Here is a 14160-nt window from a genome sequence, read left to right as displayed (position 1 = left end):
TAAAATTAAAGACATTAACTAATATAAACCAATGGTCAGAACCCTTTGCATTTCAGTTTTTTTATACAGGCATGCCAATGATTTTCTCTTGCAATAGAAATACAGGTTAACATGTGAAATAGATTAATCAAAACAACATAATGTTGTGTTTTATTTAAATATATAGAATATATTTATATGTGTGTGTATACATACATGTGTATATATACACACACACTATTAAATGTCAGTAGAAATGCTATGTTCAGTTAGAAGTGTTCACTAAAGAAACTGCCTTCTCTTTCTGCTTTAAATAACTTTATACATGTAGTTCTGAGTAGTTTCACTACCATCTGACCAGTGAGAATGTCTAAAACTGTAAAATTACAACAATCCAGAAGAAGTGAATGAGGTAGCTAATAACTAGTGAGGTGATATTTCTAAGTTTCAGATATTAATAATTTGAAACAACAAGAAGGAATAGAATCAGCAATAATAGCAGAGGTATTTCCTTCCAATGTAATAGTTAGATAAAATAATTCTAGTGCTAAATTAATTTAAAAAGTAACTATTACATTCAGAAGTTTATCCCTACTTTGTAGTATTTCAAAAACCCATTATTCTTATACAGTACTTCCATAACTAGGCTGCATTCATTAAGATGCCAGAATTTCAATTTCCCAAAGAGATTGACACTTTCGGGTAATCTCCACAATTTTAGAGGCAATTCAATCTATTTTGATTTAAAATTGATTAGCATCTTTGGAAATAATGTGTCGCGAATTGCTGAGCTAATCAAGGTAAATGGGGCCATGCATTAAACATTCAAGAACGTTATTCAATCACAAAATAACCCACATTTCCAAGCTCCAAATCAACAAATTAAAGCTGCCCTTTGCAAAGCTTAATTTCTTTGGCTCATCAGTATTGTTGTGTACATTTATATAGTTATCAAACATTAACAACATGCTCCTGAAATAGGAAACAGCCTGTCCTCCCCATCTAGGCATGCCAAATAAGCAAAGGCCAGGAAGGACGAAAGAAAAATAATGAAAATATAATCAAGTCCGTATTTCTTGCTTATTCTGGTTTCACATGACAAAACACCCAGTAAGTACACAAAGTTATTATGGCAGAACCTACCTTAATTAGAATCACCAAAATAGTTCTGGGGATACAGTAGAATTTCAACACAAAAAGTAGAGGTTAAATATAATTTAATTGATATTGATCCTGAATTATTATCTATTATTTTAATTATAATTTTTTAAAATTTTAAAGTGATTTAGAGAATGCCCTTACTTCAATCTATTAGTATGCTTTTAGCAAAAGCTATTTGAAGTGGAAAAAGTGATGACAAAGAGACTGGAATTCAGAATACTCAGAGGTTATATCTGTAATCGGTGCAGGGAATCTTCAGGTTGTCTCGATATAAATTCAAATGAAACTGTGAGGGATGACAACAGGGAAGGACCATTCAGGGAAACAGACGAAGCAAAGGCACCTGCACTTTGCTCTAATCCCCAGGTGGGCTCAGTCTCCAGGTGACTCCAGGTCTGTCTGCCTGCCTATATGTGAGCTTATAGCTAGACTAGGGGTGGGTTCATTAAGCCTTCAGCACACGATCACAACAGAGATATCTGTTTTTATTTTGCTATCCATCATATTACAAGCTGCTTTTGCCTTAGTTTGTCACTGAAACAAAATGTCCCTATTTCTTACTTCAGCAGCTTGCAACTTGAAAGGTGTATCAAATGGGAACACAACGTAACAGTTGAAACATTTATTTTCCTCCAAAAATGATCTTCAGGCAGTGGAACTGACAATACTTTTCAGTAATGCTTGAGGGCAAATCAAGGACAGAACAGAACTGAGGTATGTGGTATTTCTTTTATTTCCTCCTCCAGTTTAAAGGTGCTTTTAAATGTAAAGCATCTTTTCTACTAGATGATAGTTTTTAAAATAGACTTAGTATGAAAGTATATTTTTGAAGATTTGTATCCTTATCATTTCAAACTACAATGTAAGCCAACCCTTCAGCCTAGATTATTAAAATGATGGGATCAAGGAGTGTTAAACCTATTAGACTGAGTAGGAGAAAATGTTTGGGGCAGGAAATAAGTGCAGAGGATTTTACTTTAATGGCACAGAAAATACATTTAAAAATTACTATTAATAACATCTTTCTTCTGCCATTACATAAAGGCTTACTTGATCACTTCATGCCAGAAAATTGGAATAATTACATTGACAACTGAAAACAGAAAGTAGAGATCATTGAAGAAATGAAAGATAATTTAAGATAAGAACATTGAGGCCCCAAGTATGGCTTCTAGAGAATTAAGCTACAGTATGCTAAGATCATCTGAGTGTCCTGAAAAGGGTTATATTTATAGCAGTTTTGTTCAATACATGACAAACAGCACGTAATCTCCTCTGTAAAAAGGAATAAAATACCCATTTAGTGGCAATGAATTATTCTTTTACACTATTCAGCTCCATTTTAATAATATATGTCCTGTCTTCTCTTATACTAAGTTACATTATAGTGACCTGAATAAGTTATAAACTCTCCAGAATAGGCTTTCTCATGTGCACAATCAAGATAATGTCAGGGACTGTGTCTTATGCCTCTTGGTAGCTCCACTGCCTGTGAGGGGGCCTTCCATGAAGTGGGTCTTCAGCAACACTTGCTAAGTTAGTGACTAAATGAATGATTTCTTAAGTGAGTTGTGGTCATGAAAATACAACCATCAGTCACTAGAATGCACATTACAGAGTTATTTAACCTTGGAGTTACAAGGAATCTTACAGGAGAGCTCATTAAACTCACATTCAATTTAAGAATACCTTCTACATTTGTGAAGCTTCGTCCTCCAAATCTCAGTTTAAAAATCTCAATGATTGGAAGTTCACTGTTCCATTTTCATTCAGCTTCATCTGTTAAACTTGCCTATGTTGAGTCACAAATTGCTTCCTTGCAGCTTGCATCCTAACTCTGTCCTTTGGATACCACAGAACAAGAAAATTGCCTTTTCATCCTGACAACACTCGAAATTTTTTAAGACTACCGTAATTGTCTCACTTACTCGTTTCTGGTTTAATGTTCCCATATCTCTCACCTTTTTATGGTTTTCTGGTTTCCAGGTCCAGTCCCTTGGTCTTTTATGATCTCTGGACACTTGCCAATGGATATTCTCTACTTTTTCAATCACCTTCTATAAATGTGGAACTCAAAATGAACAAAATTAAAAGAGCCTGGCTGGCCAGGCACGGTGGCTCAGCCTGTAATCCCAGCACTCTGGGAGGCCAAGGCAGGTGGATCACCTGAGGTCAGGAGTTTGAGACTAGCCTGGTCAACATGGTAAAACCCTGCCTCAACTAAAAATACAAAAATTATCAGGGCGTCATGACACACAGCTGTGGTCCCAGCTACTCAGGAGGCTAAGAAGACACAATTATCACTTGAACCCGGGAGGCAGAGGTTGCAGTGAACTGAGACTGCACCACTGCATTCACTCTGGGCGACCGTGAGACATCGCCTTAAAAAATAAAATGAAATAATAAATAAATAAAACATAGCTTAATTGATTTTAAGTTTTTTCTCTCTCTTTTTTTGCAGCAGTTTGATTATGGTATGTCCAGATGTGTGTTTTGTTTTGTTTTTTCTTTATATTTACCCTCCTGGAATGTACAGACTAGAATGTATCTGTAGCTTAATCATCAGTTTAAATTTTTTATTGATTCTGCCCCATTCTCTTGTTCTTCACTTTCTAGAACTCTAAATTATATACATGTAGGCACATGTCACCAGTTTTTAAACATTCTTCTTCATTTTCCAGGCTCTTCCCTCTTTGAGCTTTAATCTGCATATTTCTAGGCACTGATCTTTCAGCTCACTAACCCTCTCCTTTGACTTGCCCAATCTGTTATGAATCCATATATTGAATGTTTAATTTTCAATCACTGCATTTTTCAGATTCCAGTTCTTTAAGAAAATTCTGCATCTTTTTCTCTATTTCTTGAAAATATTAATCATAGTTACTTAGGGGTTCCTGATAACTCCAAAATCTAAATAATCTATTAAATATCTATGTTTTTTCCATTTGTGGTCATCTAAACCTGTTTATCAGCATGCCAGATAATTTTAAATGAATATTATATATGGTACACACAAGATATTGCACAAAACCTCTGGTTGGTCTGATTTTTCTCCAAATAGAATATTATTTTATTCTAGAAGACAGGTAAGGTACTGATATCTTCAGTTAAGTGTGAGTTTTGAGATTTGTTAGAGATGGTGTTTTCTTCCAGTTTGCTCTTATTCTTGGATCATGGTACTTTTGGGATCAAAACCATAAGCTAGTGGAATTTAAAAGGGCCACTCCACTTTCCTAGGCAATAAACTAAATTCTCTCTCTCCAGGATGACTGGATGGTGATACCTTTGCTCAGCTATTTGGTCTCCTGGGAACAGGTTTCTGCTTGATTTCAAGGAGTTTCACCCTACAGCTGTGTAGTGTAAGAACTGGCAAAATGCCTTCAGAGGAAATCACCTACTGTATATCATTTCTGGTTTATTCTCTGAGATTTCTTCCTCACCCCCAAGTCCTGATCTACTTGGCAGCTCTGGCTGTGAAAGTCTCTCTCTCTCCAATCCAGCAAGTCTGTTGTAAGCGTCTGACTTTATACTTCCTCCTCAGGCTCTCTTCTCTTTGCTGAAAATAGACAGATTTTTGTGAGAAAAAAGTAGAACAATTGTTGAGATCACCATGGTGCACTCTCCTCTCCAGAATGTTGGCCCAAGCCCCATCTGCTTTGAGTTTTCACCCACGTCTCCCAAGATTTTAGAATGTCATTTTAATTGTAGAGTGTAGTGAGCTTATCACGGTATCAGTATGCTTAATGAATATTTACTAAGTCCCAAGCACCATACTGAACAACCTACAAAGGTGATTAAGACATGGTTCCTGCCCTTCACTTCACTTAACACAGAGGGTAAGGTCAAGTGTGTGAGATGGTTACAGGAGAGTGTATTTATTTATTTATACAAGAGGGTATTTATTCTTGAGAATAATCACTATTTCTGGTTGTTCCTAGTTGGAAATAATTTTGCTTTTTACTTCTGAATTTAAAGCTAATTCACATTCATTGTAAAATAAATCAGAAAATAAATAAAACTATAAAAAGAAACTAGACACAATCTCTTGGTTCCCACTAGGAAACAGCCATTGTTTTGTTGTGTATCTGTCAAGAATTTTATAGATGGATTCTTGGAAGGAACAAAAGAAAGGAGGATGGAAGGAATAGAAAAAGGAAGGGTAGGAGGTAGGAAAGAAAGGAAAAGACAGTTATTATAGAGGTTGTGTTAAAAATGCTTGCCGTGGAAAGGATTATCTGTGAGGCATGTGTGCACGAAAACAGAAGTGAGCTCAAAACTGAGGGCAGAACCTTGGGGAGAGCTAAAGTATAAAGTAGGAGTGATGTGTATGAGGTTGGGTAGTTAGAAAAGAGGAAACTCTGGAGTCTCTGGAGCAAGAGAATAGAGTTTCGAGAAGTGGATGTGAGGAGAAGCCTCAAATGCAGCAAGAATTTCTTAGAAATACCTTCTGCATTTGACCCTCATAATATCAGCCTTAGAGGCTTCAATGGAACTATTTTGAGTGCAGCAGTGGTGGCAATGCCAGACTGCAAAGAGGTTAAGCGGAAATGAGAAAGGAGAAATTGAAGACATCCACTACCAATTATCCTCCTTAATAATGTGGACATGAGAGAGAGGAAAGAGAGAAAAGCAGTGGGTAAAAGTCAAATAAGTTACTTAGTTTTAATGCTGGAGAAACTTGAACATGTTTACACAGTAAGGGCAAGGAGTAAACAGAAGGCAGAAACAGAAAATGCTGGCAAGAGCACGAAGCTAACAAAGTAAGATTCCTTTCTTAGATGTTATAATACAGAATACTATTACCCTGGACCTTTTTCGTATCCACATTTCAGAGCAAGCACACATAAAACTTTAGGCCAAATAAAGCCACCACATCCTTTGCACAACAACTGCGGCCAGGTCAGGACTGTTCTTCTCAGTGCCTAAGTCCACTAGAAGCTTTTCTCCTGTACCTAAACACAGCACTGCTAACACAGTCACACCTCCGACCCACCATGCTCTCATTCAATCAATATTTAATCAGTACTTGTCATAGGCAGAGCATGATGTTAGCATGCAGAATAAAGCAGTATGAAACAAACGCTGTTCCTGCCCTCTGAGAGCTTATCTTCCAGGTGTTTACAGCATGATATATTCTCCCATCAAACAGTCATCATACATATTGATAAGAATCCAAAATATGGAAGTTCTTTGGTCAGTGGCTGTGGAAACTTATGGCAACTTTCCACCTTCGAATAAAAGAAGATCATAGTCTCTTCTGTCATTGCCTGAGAATAGATTTTCAGCAGATTTGCAAATAGAATTGCAGACTAGAAAACAATCATCCACAAAAAGTATAGACATATTATGGAAACAAAATTAAGTAAAACAAATGTTTTAAAAGTTACATTTAACCAGATTTTTAAATGATCTATACAACAGAAAGTGTTGATTAGATTAATATTTACTTGCTTTGGGGTGCATTAGTTTTTTAAGACCAAATTGATCAAATCAAATAATCCTCTTCTAACTTTACATATCCTTAAGTGAATTCTCTTTTTGCATCTGGTTGTGAAAATCATGAATAAGATCATCAATATATTTTACCTTGTAAAACAATCTATCTACTACACCAAGAAAATAATCTAAACATCTACTCTCAAGTACAAACTATATGTATTCCAAAAAATAATTTCAGAAAACTCTCTAGGAAAGAGCCATATATCATTACCTCCTATAGTGTCAAGGGAGATTTTACAAACTTTTTTATAAACTACATCTACAGTAAAGCTCATTGCTGCATAACTTTAGTGAGTTTATTTTCGGATAACCATCCCAGAAAAACTTCTATAAATCACAGACAGATACCAACTCCATCCTTTCTTAGAAATTCTATCATGAGCAATGATCACTTTTTAAATTTGTTTTTAATTTTATGAGTACGTAACAGGTATATATATTTACCTGGGGGTACATGAGATACTTTGATATAGTAATGCAATGCATAATAATTGCATCAGAGTAATGAAGTATCCATGCTCTTAGGTATTTATCTTTGTGTTACAAACAGTCCAATTATACACTTTTAGTTATTTTATTTTAAGAGATTTAATTAAATATTAATAAAGAAAAAACATGTATTCTTTGTAAAGATAATTAAAGATAAAAATCTGCCTTTTAAATTTTTAAAAATATTCTTAGTGACCATTAACAAATAACTCTTCTCCAGCATTCTGAACCCTTGATTTAAATTGCTAAATTATTTTATTTCATGAAAGATACTGAGAATGGTCAGCTAGAACTACACCTGGAGAAACAGTTGTTTTGATGGGTAGGGGTAAGTTACATGTTTAACTAAATGCTGTTATGCATGTCACAGTCAGAAACTTTCCTGAAAACTCTTTAGAAGTTGCAGGATATGTATGAGTATGACATGTATACAATTCCAAGCATTTTTCACCATTCCTGTTTGCCATAGTCATTAGACGAATCTCATTTTCACTTGAATTTTTTGCTACTTAGAAACATGAATGAGCAACATCAAACTGATAGGTAAAATAAAACAAATATTTTTTCTAGTGTTCACCTTACCTAAATTATAAGTAAATTAAGTTCATGTAATCTGCATACCTTTAAGTTTTTAAACTAAAGTTAATTTTCCATATAAGATTTAAAAACACCTCGGAAATTAACATTACATTCTGGTAGAGGATACAATATTTTGGATCTCTCTTTTAGAAAGACTTCAAATATAATCACTCTCAAAATGAGTATATAAGATGTATAATAACATAAAATTTGTATGTGTTTTATGGTCCTTCAAAAGACAATACTAGCAATGACTCATATTAAAACAGAAAGGAAGTATTTGACCTATTTTAGGCAGCCATTAGAAAATGTAATATTATTATATGTGTGACTTAACGTATCTGAACTTCAACCCCTTGCTTGTAAAATGTAGATAATAATAAATCAGCACATAGAATTGTTATGAGAATTAAATAATTAATCTCTAGGAGCATGGCATGTTCACTGTTGTCATTCTACAGCATTAAGCTAAGCAGTATTCTTTCATCTTAGTCGGGGAGACTCTTCCTTAAACTTAAGACATGTTGGTAAAGACTTGTCAAATGTTGACTGCAACACTGAATGCATTTGCCCTTTGAAATTAAGGAAATAATGGTTTCTTATTTGTAGCACTTATTTCTATATAAGTAAAAATCATATAAATTTGAAAACATTCTATTTGGTTCAGGGAATTGTGTGCATTTATATTTAGAAGTCTGTAACATCAAGGGAAAAAGATTCTGAAAATAATTTAATGAGGAAAAGACCAACAAACATATTAGTATGATCAAAGCAAATGTTGTAGAAAATAGACCACCATAAGGATTATTCGACAGAAACCACCACATCCGGAGTCTCTAGTCCACCTGAGGAGCTCCTTACAAGGGTGCTAAGCCTTTCATATAATTTGAGGTTAACAGTGCAAAGTGAGGGGAGATGAGCTACAGACTCTTATAAATGCATCAAACAGCAGTCTTCGTCTCTACATATTTATGATTAATTACCAAGCCCTTTAAAGGCAGAGAAAAATTTCCAGTTTTCATCTTCCAAGTCAATTACGATTACAGTCATTAGCATTAAAGAAATGCATTAGATCTATCCATTTTAATTGGCATTATAAATGTTTCTCTGTCTTTGGTTTTTATAACCTTGACAGTTCCTTACTTGGTCTTTCCTTCTTTATTATTGCCTTCCTTATCTTTTCACCCACCAATTTTGCCCTAACAATAAAGTTTCCTCTCTAAGTCCACTGCAGTTTAGTGTTTATTATTTATGAGTTCATTTCTAGTGAATTTAACTGTTATCTTAATAGTTACCCATAGGTCCATACCTCTAGCCCTGCCCTTACTTCTATTCCAGTCCAATAATTCCAGGGACCGATACAGCAAATCTACTTTAGTGTATTTCCACTACATTATATTCACCTCCTTGCACTATCGTATTAAAATTAATCTGTGATTTTCAGTGATACTACTTCCTTCTATTTTCTTGCTACTGAGCTCTTTTCCACAAGTCACACCACTGAATGTTTTTTTCTTTTTATCAGTTAAAACTTCTTTTGTGGTCAGTAACAGTAGAACCAATTCAAAATCATTTTTAAGGGAATAATTAGCTCAAGCAAATTAAAATCCAGATGTAGTATTGACTAGGTTCAATTCGAGGCTTTATCTAGTGCCTCAAACAATGTTATCAGTGATCTGATTTTGCTATGCTTTCCTGTTCTTCCTTCCTTGGAATAGGCTACATCTTAGGCTCCATACTATGGCCTCCAAAATATCATGCCTTCCCTCATGGTAGCAACATGGCTGCATCAGCCCTGGTTCTCCAATTGCCATATGACACCTGCATTGAAGTCAGCATCTTTTCTGACAGCTTCCACTTAGTCCCGGGATTATTTATTTCTTGTCCTGATTTAGGTCATATATCCATCATTAAGTCAATCACTGAGACCAGAGATGGTTTCTTGTCCTGATTTAGGTCATACATCCATCATTAAGTCAATCACTGAGACCAGAGATGGTTCTAGTGAGTCAGTGGCATCCTCGAATCTTCCCACTACACATAGCTTAGAATGGGGGCAGGATGAATCCTTCAAAGGAATATCAGGGTGCTGGAAGAAGGAGAAATAAGCACTCGGAAAGAAAGCAACGTATGTCTGAGACATGTGCCAATCAGATTACAAACTCTGAGTACAGATCACATTGTATACATTCTAGTCTTCCTTCCTCTCGTCTCCCCTTCCATTCCCATAATATCCAGCACTGTGGAAGACCCACCAGCTGATTCTTAGTATACATGTTGGGATTTATTGATTGATCAATAAATAAAATTCCAATCTGAAAGACACATATTGGATGAAACGTTTTACATAAATTCATCTAGGACTAAGAGGCTTGGAAGATACAGAAATAGATGATGTCTCCTTCCACATGTATTGTCTGCCTCCACACACATATGGAGAAGGCTCAAAACACCACCACATATGAGAATATAATTTGAAATCAGCATATGCTATCATGCCTATGTCACAATTTGGAATTTTGAGAATAGTGACCTCATTACTGACTGTGTCATGACATCCTCCTATCATTCCTGTGTATTTTTAATGGATATGTGTGTCTTTAGTAGACTGGATACTTATTTAGTAAAAATAAATAACTTCTTACTGATCATTTTATTAGCTCCAGAGTTGAGTAAAAGATACGTACACAGTAGGTCCCAAATATCTATTTGTTAAATAGCAGTAATTATTATACTGTTATTTGATTAGTAAAGACAGTAAGCAAAAAGTACAAATATGGCATTCCCTTATCATGATAAATGCAGCTTAAAAGGTCAAATTCATTACCATAAAATATTCTTTATAATTTACAGGAGGTCCTAGTTTAAGCAGCCTAAACCTTTTCCACTATAGTAATTAAATGGGTCTGGATATGTGTAGGGAGCCTCACATAACTTAGAAAACTACTGGAAAAACAAGTATCCAATGGGTGAGACATGGGGCTCAATAGAAGTTCAAAGACAGTGAGCTAATTTTGGTTAGGTAAGAGTGCTTTACAATAGGGGAAACATCTATTACTTGGGTTGATTTATAGCCCCGTCTTCATGAACTCATAATACTTAAACCCCAGAGCAGAGGTGTGATTGAGGGAGAAGCTGATAGCTTCAATAAAAGATCAAGTAACAATGAAAAGGGCTGACTTTAGATTCAATAGCTTTGATACCAACAACAATAGCAGCTGTATTAGTCCATTCTCACACTGCTATAAAGATACTACCTGAGACTGGGTAATTTATAAAGAAAAGAGATTTAATTGACTCACAGTTCTGGACGGCTGAGGAGGCCTCAGAAAGCCTAAAATCCTGGTGGAAGGGGAAGCAGGCATGTCTTACATAGCAGCAAGTGAGAGATAGCCAGGGGAAATCGCCACTTAGGAAACCATCAGATCTCATGAGAACTCACTCATTATCCCAAGAACAGCATGGGGGAACCACCCTTATGCTCCAATCACCTCCCACCAGGTCCCCCCCACTTCACATGTGGAGGTTACAATTTGAGATGAGATTTGGGTGGGGACACAGAGCCTAACCATATCAGTAGCTTCAAAAGCACAGGTTGTCCTGGCTCTCTGAACCAAGTGTGGGAACTTTTGGAGAATATATTGGGGCACCAAAAGCAGAAAAGGTAGACAGTATCAGATAACACGTGACAAATTTTAGAACTACAGTGAAACATATAATGGAAACCTCCCCAATAACTCCCAGTCTATCTGGAGAGAAACTGAAGCACCTAAATGTCTCACAGATCCATTTGGAAACAGCTGAGGGAACACAATATTGCTGCTCCTGTAGCAGTCGTTTGTGAATGCCACTCAGCGAAATCCTAGGAAAACCCAGACTGTGTCTCAAAATTAGAAACTGAATTGTGAAGTTTTATTTTAATATGTCAACATGTTTTTTACTTCTATTTCTTCAGAATCTATTTGTTATCATTAGGGCTTCCATGTGTTGGGTATTCAGTCTATATTTTAATTCCTGTCTAACAAAATGAAAAAAAAATTAAAAAGCAGCTATATACATTCCATTTATATCACTTACACAATTTCTTCCATATAACAGGACAATTACTTGCTTTTGATGGTTCTAAGAGCAGAAACAGAATTTCCTTTTTAGGGCAAATTCATTGTTCCGGAAGGAGCCATTTTGTTTTCCTCTCTTGGGCATGCAGATGTAAGCCAGGTACTAGTTTATTTAGGTTAACACCTAACTTTGGGAAATTAAGTCAAATGCTAACAGTTTAAATGGAATGGAAGTAATGTCATGTCTTACATTAGCAGTCAGGCAGGGGTCGCTTTTGTGAAAGACCTTTAGAGGGAACTGGCAGTCATTGTGAGGAGTTTGCCATTTTTCCCTGAGACTACAGGCCAGGGTTTAGTCAGCTCTGTGTTAGAAAGGACGTGGAAGAAGTGACTCTGAGTTGGGAAGGATTACATTTCAATAATAAAGTGACAGGCTAAAAGTAGAAGCAGACAATGGATCTTAGAAGTGGTGATGTTTTATATAAATAAATTTAGACAAAAAAGAGGATACAAATAAACATGAAATAGGTGCAGACTGAAATTTTTCATCTTCTTTAACTTTCAGTACAATAGTTCTAAAGGCAATGTTCTTCATAATAAAAGCCACTGAATCAATCAAAATTTTAGACACAAATGTGATACATAACAAACCACCCACAAACTCAGTGGTTTAAAATAACAATTGCTTATTCTCGCTCCCATGTCGGCCAGTTGGCTGGGGATTGGCTGGTCTAGGCTGGTCTTAGCTAGTCTTGCCTTCCAAGCGGGCTTCACATGTCTCTTCTACTTCTTGGAGGAACAGGTTAACTGAGCCCTCACGGCAATAGCAGAACCCAGGAGGGCAAGCCCAGGCATACCTTGAAAGCCATTAAGTGTGTCCACATCTGTTAACATCTCGTTGATCCAACTAAGTAACATGGCTGAACTCAAATCAAGAAATGGATCCCTCCCTCTAGGTGGAGAAACTACAAAGACCCAAAACAATGGGTGTGGATGTAGGGTAGGGTGAATAATTAGAGCGGATAATTTAATCTATCACAAAGACACTGTCAAGCAAATACAAATTACCAAATGAAATATGTACAAATGAATCATTAAAAACAAACTTAAAGTTATATTTTTTCTCCAGATGGTGGTTGTGTATTTATATCACGCATCTGTGATCTTGGGGATTGTATGTACAAAGGTGACATAAGTATTAGCAAAAGAAATGAATAAGTAATAATTGTCCTATGTTCGGACTATTCTGAAGCATGGAGGTAATTGTGAGTCTTACATTGCTGCAGCAGATGGGAGTTTCCAAGCATTTTGTCACTTTAAGAGTTAAGAGTTTATAAGTCCTCTGTTGACTTGTTAATCACACTAGTCAACCATCATACCAGTTGGAACAATGGAGAAGAATAAGTGCTAGAATATATTTATACCATTGTAAGAAATAATTGGGAGTTTGTAATGAAGTGGAAATTACCCAGCAAGACAATCCAGAACTCCAGAACTACTCCTAACTTCTTTTCCTTTTTCTTTTTTTTTTGAGACAGAGTCTCACTCTGTTGCACTACTACTAACTTCTGTGTAAGTAGTAAAAGGATTTTACTTAACCCATTTCCCCTTTGCTCTGAGAAATGAGCACTGGCAGCAGGCTGCACTGTTTTTTTCTAAACAGGAAATGGGTTAAATCACCAATAGTTTTAATAACTAAGCACATATATTCCATACAGCCTTGCCATCCAGAGATTTCAGAAGTCCAATTTCCCTAAATACATAATCTTGCCCTAAATTTAGCCACATAACAAAAGAAGTAGACATCTTTCTGTCTACTCAAAAGCAAAATATGACGCTAAATTCATGCATGTAACTAAAGCTTACAGACCACTTCATGGACGAATGGCAGACTTAACTGGTTAATCCATGAAGAAAAAAAGACTTTGAAAAGATGTCAAGTGACTGTGGAAAAATTTGAGAACTGCAACATCTAGAAATGGAAGTTCCTTCAAACGTGCAACCGTTACAAATTCTGCCAACTGTTGTACATGAAAGAAAGATGCTACTATGCAGTTCAAGAATTAATCTAAAGAGGAAACCTGGGGCTGCTATTATCCACTGTTACCTTCTCTCTTTAAAAAAAAAAAAAAAAAACTTAAAAATAAGCAAAAGCTTGTTACAGTACTAAATGTGTCACATTACTGTTTAAATTCATCAGAGGCAGATGGCTAATTTGACTAAACCAACCTTTGTTTACACTGGAACTGATCCATTGATCCTGTGCAAAAGAATTGTGGTTTAAACTTCCCCCTACTTCAGCTACCACATTAATTCCAGGGTTCGCCACATTTCAAAAGAACAAGATTAAGATTTCCACATATTCCCCATGAATTAAAGCAACTGGATGAGTTCA

General features: G+C 35.8%; 1 protein-coding gene across 4 annotated transcripts in view; it reads right to left on the bottom strand.

Annotated features, from left to right (window-relative positions):
* Positions 1-14160, bottom strand: part of LOC105481879 (MAM domain containing glycosylphosphatidylinositol anchor 2) — an 859970-nt gene that overhangs the window by 705319 nt on the left and 140491 nt on the right. The window lies entirely within an intron of this gene.

Source organism: Macaca nemestrina, chromosome 7 (genome assembly GCF_043159975.1).
Source record: "Macaca nemestrina isolate mMacNem1 chromosome 7, mMacNem.hap1, whole genome shotgun sequence".
Taxonomy (NCBI): Eukaryota; Metazoa; Chordata; class Mammalia; order Primates; family Cercopithecidae; genus Macaca; species Macaca nemestrina.
The sequence above is the reverse complement of the archived record's forward strand: the minus strand, read 5'-3'. Positions and strand labels throughout refer to the sequence as shown.